This window comes from Macrobrachium nipponense, chromosome 34 (genome assembly GCF_015104395.2).
Source record: "Macrobrachium nipponense isolate FS-2020 chromosome 34, ASM1510439v2, whole genome shotgun sequence".
Classification (NCBI taxonomy): domain Eukaryota; kingdom Metazoa; phylum Arthropoda; class Malacostraca; order Decapoda; family Palaemonidae; genus Macrobrachium; species Macrobrachium nipponense.
The window spans coordinates 10,406,181-10,413,910 of NC_061095.1; the positions used below are offsets into that span (position 1 = coordinate 10,406,181).

At 37.0% G+C, this 7,730-nt stretch overlaps 1 protein-coding gene across 1 annotated transcript in view; it reads right to left on the minus strand.

The window, feature by feature from the left end:
* LOC135207898 (TBC1 domain family member 19-like) overlaps window positions 1-7,730 on the minus strand; it is a 56,712-nt gene that overhangs the window by 37,900 nt on the left and 11,082 nt on the right. The gene's annotated exons all lie outside the window — the stretch shown is intronic.

A 7,730-nucleotide genomic window follows, 5' to 3' on the forward strand; every position in this document is an offset into this window, starting at 1 on the left:
CCGAGAATCGAACCCGCGACCACCGAGGTGAGACGCAAACACCATACCAACCACGCCACTGAGGCGCTGATGTAAGAAAGAGAATATGAACGAAGGAGATACAGTAGTAAGAATGATATGGGTTGCGGCTAGGGGCCGAAGGGACGCTGCAAAGAATCTTAAAAGTCGTGCCTAAAAGGGAGAACTCTAATCTCGGTGCGCGAACTTGACTTCAAAAGACGTAATTTGAGGAACTTCAGTCACTTTCAGACATTTCAAAAAGCTGGTTACAATCACTGAGATCATGTAGAGAAGGCATCTCTTATTAAGCCCCTCCACACGAGGGGCAAATGCACGGCGGGCAAACACTGTTACCAATTTTGTGAGTGGATGGCGAACACGAGTGTGGTCCAAGGCATAGGTTCGTCTGCCTGTGACTACTGCCTCCCTTGGACTGTTTGATCTGGTAACACTGTTGAAAAATAGGTCCAAGGCGAGTCGTGACTCGGCTGTACACTTTGATTAATTCGTCAAGTAAAAAACTTGCATAGCACCAGCGGCTCATAATGATAACCAGAGGTGGCTGATAAGCTATCTAATAGTAACTGAAGACGAATATACCTCTTAGAAACAAACTGTTCGTTTTCCTTCATAGCTGTTCATTTTAGTATATAAAAGCTTATCCTTGCACTTTGAAATCTGTCACAAAGTTATTAGACATTACATGAGGAGAAAACCTGCGTCCTTCTCCCTTTATTCATATCCGAGCTCTTGCTTTTAATTCAAACAATTTTGTTTCGTTATTCTAACCGAGACATTCATCTTCACTGTCTCAAAAATATTCCTATATGATTCTACCCTATGCATCTTCCCTTCGGCTTCACATTCAACAATTTATCTCCTCGAATGAGAAAATGGCCTTTCGACGACTTTTAGAAAAAAATACTGACCTTGCCTTAAAGAGATTAGAATAGAATATAGAACTGAGGCCAAGGGCCAAATGCTGTGCCCAATGAGGTTATCAGCGCTGAAACGGAAATTGAGAGTAAAATTTTAAATTTTAAAGGTGTAACAGAAGGAAAACCTCGCAGTTGTACTATGAATCAACTGTTAAGAGGGGGTTCAGAAAAGTAAGATGGAAGAGAGGTTATGAACGGAGGTACAGTAAAGGGAATGAAAGGGGTTGCAGCTTGGGGCCGAAGGGACGCTGCAAAGAACATTAATGATGTCTACAGTGCACCGCATGAGGTGCACTGACGGCACTGCCCAACTAAGAGGGACCTCGCCTTACGTCGAATAACCATTCCACTTCCCCTTACTCCAAGAAACAATCATCTTCAATTTGTGCTTAAGTAACCTTTCTTTCTGATTTACTTAAAGCAACAGCTTTCCATTTCTCGGTGAATCTCGATTCTTTCGCGCTAAATTACCATAACCTCCTCGGAGCAACTTGCTTCCCCTAATTAGCCCATAGATCTTGAAATATTGCATCGCGCATCTCAGCAATCCAAGTAATCTTCCCTGCACGGGGACAGTGCCGTCAGTGCACCTCATGCCGTACAATATAGGCATTACTTAAGCCTCTTTGCAGCGCCCTTCGGCCCCCAGCTGCAACACCTCTCATTCCTTTTACCGTACCTCTATTCATATTATCTTACTTCCATCTTGCTATCCAACATCTACTAACAATTATCTCATAGTGCAACTACGAGATTTTCCTTCTGTTACACCTTCCAAACCTACCTAGGTATTCTCAATTTCCTTTCCAGCGTTGAGTGACCGACCTCATAGGTCCCAGTGCTTGGCCTTTGGCCTGAACTCTATATTCCATTCCATTCCAAGTAATCTTCTTCTGATATTAAAGTAATCATCTTCCCGGAATTCCCCCCAAAGTTAACTTCATTGCAGTCTGCCGTAAAGGGTCATTGGCCCCTGTAGTCTTGTTCCACGTGAATAGGGATTAATCTTCTGAATAATAACTGAACTGGATACAGATTTCAGGCCGCAGGTCTAGCACTGAGATCAATGAGGTCATTCAGCGCTGAAAGGGAAATTGGCAGTACAAGGTTTGAAAGGTGTAACAGGAGGAAATCCTCGCAGCTGCACTATGAATTAATTGTTAGGCAAGAGTGGACAGCAAGATGGAAGAAAGAGAATATGAAAGGAGGCAAAATAAAAGGAACGAGAGGTTGCAAAGAACCTTAAGTAATGCCTACAGCGCACCGCATGAGGTGCACTGAAAAATAATCAATTATATTCTATTTTTCTTTGCAAGAATCGCGCTTTAATCTCATCAAAGGTCGTCCTCGACTGAGTCTCGTTTCATCGCCCGTAGTCAGCCTATAAACATTATATAACCATCTCATTTTCTTGACCCCAAACAGGTTTTTGTTGCGCTGCTTTCCGAATTCTCTAACCCTCAGTAATTCTCTTCTATGCATCAGCTCCGTTAGTGGAAAGGTCAAGAAGCATCTCGCTTATTAAATGGTCAAATTTAAGCCAGACTTAGTTTTACAAACATCCTCTTCTTCACCGTTCAGCCGTGGATAAAGCAATGTTTGTTCTTTATTATGGTCAGTAAAAGTATTATCCTACCTTGGAAAATCTTTCCTGATATTTCTATTCCAAAAAGCAACAATCCTATGTTTCTTGGAGAAACTTCCGCTCTTCTGAATCGCAAATGAGTGTGTGTATGTGTCTAGCACCAATGCTGATTCATCCTGCTCAACTCCATATTTTGATCAATCTCTGATTAAGGAAGTTCATGTTCTCTCAGTCAAGTTAATTTCGTTGTAGAATCGCAAGCCTCTATTTTTTCATACACTAATACTCGATTCTTACGCGACCACAAGTCTCGAGCCATAAGTAAATATCCTCGTTCGGGTTACGAGAAAAAAAAAATCTTGTTATTTTGGCCCAATTATCACCTTTATTCATGTAGGACAACAATCTTTCCCCCTTACTTGAATACACCTCTTTTATCTGATGACTACATCAAAATCTGATCCGTTACCTATAATCAACTCACAACATTTTCAATACAACTTCATACATAAAAGAATGTACTTCCCTTACCCTTGGAACTTTTAGAAGTTCAAGCGAAAATGCAGTGCATTACTACCCTCATACTATTCTTCTTACATTCTAATAGTTTTTTAAAAACTATTTATCTATAATATATATATATATATATATAATATAAATATATTATATTTCTATGTGTGTGTATACATACACACACACGCATACATACTACATATATATATATATATATATATATATATATATATATATATATATATGTGTGTGTGTGTATTTTTTATAAGTTGGATCTCATCTTTCTGCATTTCACTTTACTTCAATATGAATAGGTTAATCTACTGAATAATAATAATAATAATAATAATAATAATAATAATAATAATAATAATAATAATAATAATAAAAATACGCCTCTTTGACTTCACACAATTATTCCATTTTCACTATCCCAAATAACCTCCTCCTTCCCTTACTCTCTATTTGGAGGTTATTAGAGTAGCGAAATATCTACGTATAAGACAAGAACTTGCGTTCTCCGAAACTTAAGATCGATACTTGGGTCAATGGCTCTAAAAATCGCTTGAGGGAGCTAAACCTGGTCTTTTTTTCAGTCTTCCTTTGTTTATGACTATTTTTCTTCCGATTGCAAAATCATCATAAACACAGCTACACCATCATGAAAAGAATCAAAATTCATATCATTCCCAGGGTTCTTTTCGCTTTGGCAGTATCCTGTACTTAAGACAAGTAACCTTCCGTTCTCTCTACACGTTTTGCGTCCTTTATATGTCCTCAATTCGAAGGACTACTTTTTGCTCAGCTCTCTACTACTGCGCAAGATTCATATAAGTTCCAGGGCACTTTTCGATTTGGAAGTATCCTGTATTTAGGACAAGAAAGCTCGCTTTCTCTCTACTCACTTTCTGTCTTTCTTTCCATGTCCTCAATTCGACGGACTACTTTTTGCTCAGCTCTCCTTTTAAGGACTGGTTTTGTTACGTCTTTCCTACAAAAGGTCACATGAATATAACTAACATAGCTTCGTCGTCGCCTCTACCTCTCCCGGACAGCATCGGTAAGCATTCATAACAATAGGCATTAAGTGAATGGAACTTTTATCTGCTACGGCTTATTCATCGGAATAAGGTTACGAAAGGTTGACAAAAAACGCGTTAAGAAAAAAACATCAGATCACAAACCCATTAGTGAGTAATGTTATACAAGTACTTAAACAGTTATAATTCCCTGATGATTTTCAAAGCAAACGTTCAGAATAACCATACATAATTATGAATACAGCGTGAGGTTACTTAACCAACAATTTACTTAATACTTAGAATGCTTTCTCTTCCCAAAAATTCTGGGCCTAAGTGACAATACCTTTTCTTTATACAATAAACGCTAAACCAGTATTGACTTTAAACAATTCTATCGTTAAATCCGATGATAGTTTAAATGAATCCTGTATACACATTTGATTCACTTCCTTACTATTTGGATTATTACTACCACATAAAAGCATAAAAATAAATCTTAAATACCATTTGTATAAACCTTGTGGCTATTTCCATGGTATCATGTGAAAAGAGGAATGAATTGATGATAAAGTCTTCGACTTTTCGTACCAGTCAGTGCGAATGATAATAACGTATTGAATTGAAAAAAAAAAAAACGTTCCTGACACTCCCAAAATTATCGGAAAAAGCGAGTACAGTTTATCACATATTGTGACTATTCCATGCAACACCTTGGGTCTTTTATAATTAACTAAGTACACAAGTCTTAATGCAAAGACTTATTTTCGCTGTCAGCTTGAGGTTCCGTCTAGTGACAGTTTTCCCAGCGTTCAAGTTCGAAAATCAGCGCGAGACAAATAGGTTTGTCTAGCTGCCATGTATCAGTTACATTTCTCGACAGAGTACTAGTTTCATTACACCGAGCTGTCTATATTATTATTTTTATTATTTTTTTTTTTTTTTTTTTGCTCTATCACAGTCCTCCAATTGCTCGACTGGGTGGTTATATGTGTGGCCGACTGTACATCAACGTTCCACTCAGCCGTGGATATAAAAGAATATTTGCTAGCGATCATGCTTTCATTTATCTAAATTTCATATACCACAGAGTATGTAAGCCTGAAGTTAACATGCTCTGATACTAAACTCGACTGTGTACCACTTATATAAATTTCGAAAGCTTACACTGGCACAATTTTACAGATAATGGTTACAACTGATCTTTGCACACTAAAATCAATTAATATTAAAAACAAATCCAGCAATACGTAAAACAACAGCTGTGAAATGGCAATGCTTTATATACGACATTTAAGAATGAAAAGTTGCACAATGAAGCATAACATAGGGAGCTGAAATGGCAAAATCAACGGTTACCTTTTGTGATGATTCGAGTTCTTTTTTTATCAACTGGTTTCATGTGTAATTGAAAATTTCGGCCATGTAAAGGACAGTATAGCACTCTGATGGGCACAAATCCTTCAAAATATAAGGATGCATTTCAATACACCATACCTGCAAGGTATGATTTAAAATAATTAATTTGATTTATTGAATAATATGTAAACTATCTAAAAATTAAAAAAAAAAATTATCTCTCCATACATGGTGCCGCCTTGGTCAGTGAAGTTCAATTAGCAATTATTAAAATATATATGTAATAACTATGAAGCCGTAAACCTGGTCCTATGAAATATAGTATGAAGAGACCATATAATTTTTCAACTCAGTATTTAGCATAACCTAAACTTAAGACGATTTAGAGTACCTTACCCAAAGCAAACTTCTCATATACAAACGTCCAAACCACAGCTCGCCAATCTAACAGAGGATGATTTGGTAAAATGGATAAACCTCAGTTCTCTTGTTTACGGAAAGTGGATAATGCTCAGTTCTACCGAGGTAGGCGGAACTAAATACTTCGATATTTCTGTACAAGTAAATCTTTCTTCGTGGTGCTCTACTTCGTTCATAAAACCAATTTCTGATTGGCATTTAAAAAAACCGTAGATTAACTTTTATCCTAATATACTTTTGTTTGAGGAAGGAATTCGTAAAACAGAAAATACTGTCCGGATTCGCAAAATGTTTTTTAAACTATCACTACATATCATGACTGGGAGTCGAAAATATTTGACGTCTTGCTGTGCTGAATACAACCAAAGGGTAGAGTCAGCGCATGATTAGCTACAGAAGGTTTCAAGTTATCTGAACGGAAAAGAACCTCGAATGTCGGTTTTAAACCCTTTAACACTTGTCGCTCCAAGACTACAATACGCTTGAAATCAGGAGCTGAAAAATTGAGTCTTTCAAGATAAATTTTTTTTGCGAGTGTGGATTTAACAATTAAGATGGAATACACTTAATACATCTCAGAATGTTTCTGCAATACTTTGTATTGTATATGCGGTTCTTGTTGAGCTCCCTCGGTAGAGCGAAACTGCCAGGAAAAAATTAATGGACTGGAATACAGTTTTTTGGCGAGATACCAAGCACTGGGACCCAATAAGGTCATTCAGCGCCGGAGAGGAAACAGATTAGGTAGGTTTGAAAGGTGTAACGGGAGGAAAACGTTACAGTTGCACTTGGAAATAATTGTTAGGAGAGGGGGGATAGCAAGAAGGAAGAAAAGTAATACGAATGGAAGTACAGAAAAAGAAATGAAAAGGGTTGCAGCTTGGGACCGAACAGACACTGCAAAGAACCTTTAGTAATTCCTACAACGCACCCATTGAGGACGGACCTTCCTCCCTACGGGAGAAAAGAATGAAGAAACTATCTAGGAATGAGTTTTATGTTTCATAAACTCAAGACCAAGTCATTTTTTCATTCCTTACAGTTTAGAATATTCATATAGCAATTAATTTCTGTCAAACTTTTTTTATTTATTTATTTATTTAGGATACGCGTACGTCATTTTTTTGCGATTTTTTCCTAAATTCGATTGCAAGGATCCTTAACGGAATGTCTCAATAGATGAAATGATGATAATATTATTACATGCTTAAACCTTAGTGTCCTTTTTTTCATAACGCCAAAATATATAGACCAATAACCGGCCTTTCAACAAGAATTTAAATAAATGCATAGTTACAGGTAACAGGTCTCTCTCTCTCTCTTTACACACAAACACACGATATTCTAATTAATTAAAAGTACACTAATTTTGATACAATTTACTTAAGACTAGCTGTGTATCGATAACTGTAGGATACATACGTTTCGATCGAATACGAAGCCATCGCCAGGTAAGCCGGAACGAACGAAGCCCTTGAGTTCAGAGTGACGTATTATGCAAATATCAACGTTATGCTTACCAAAAAAATTTTAATTGTAAGTTACGAAAATAAAAGGCAATAAAATTATGAACTACGTGATTTAACAATACCAATAAGCCTTTTGATGAATATACTTGTTAATCACACAAGATTTCCCAACCAAAATTTTCACATTCCGAAGACACGGTCTCATGTCTCGCTACTCAGAAGGCTGAAAGGCTGACATGTTTGTTTGTTCAAGTTATCACGAACCTGGGCCATACATGGCAACAGCTGTTTAGCTGTTTAAAATATGGTTTCAAACTGAAGACATATATTTTTTTTATATATTGTTGTGATAGATAATTACCAGTACGCGAAAAAAAAAATTGTACAAATACACCGGCATTTCTTAAAGCCTTCTACGTGAAATCCG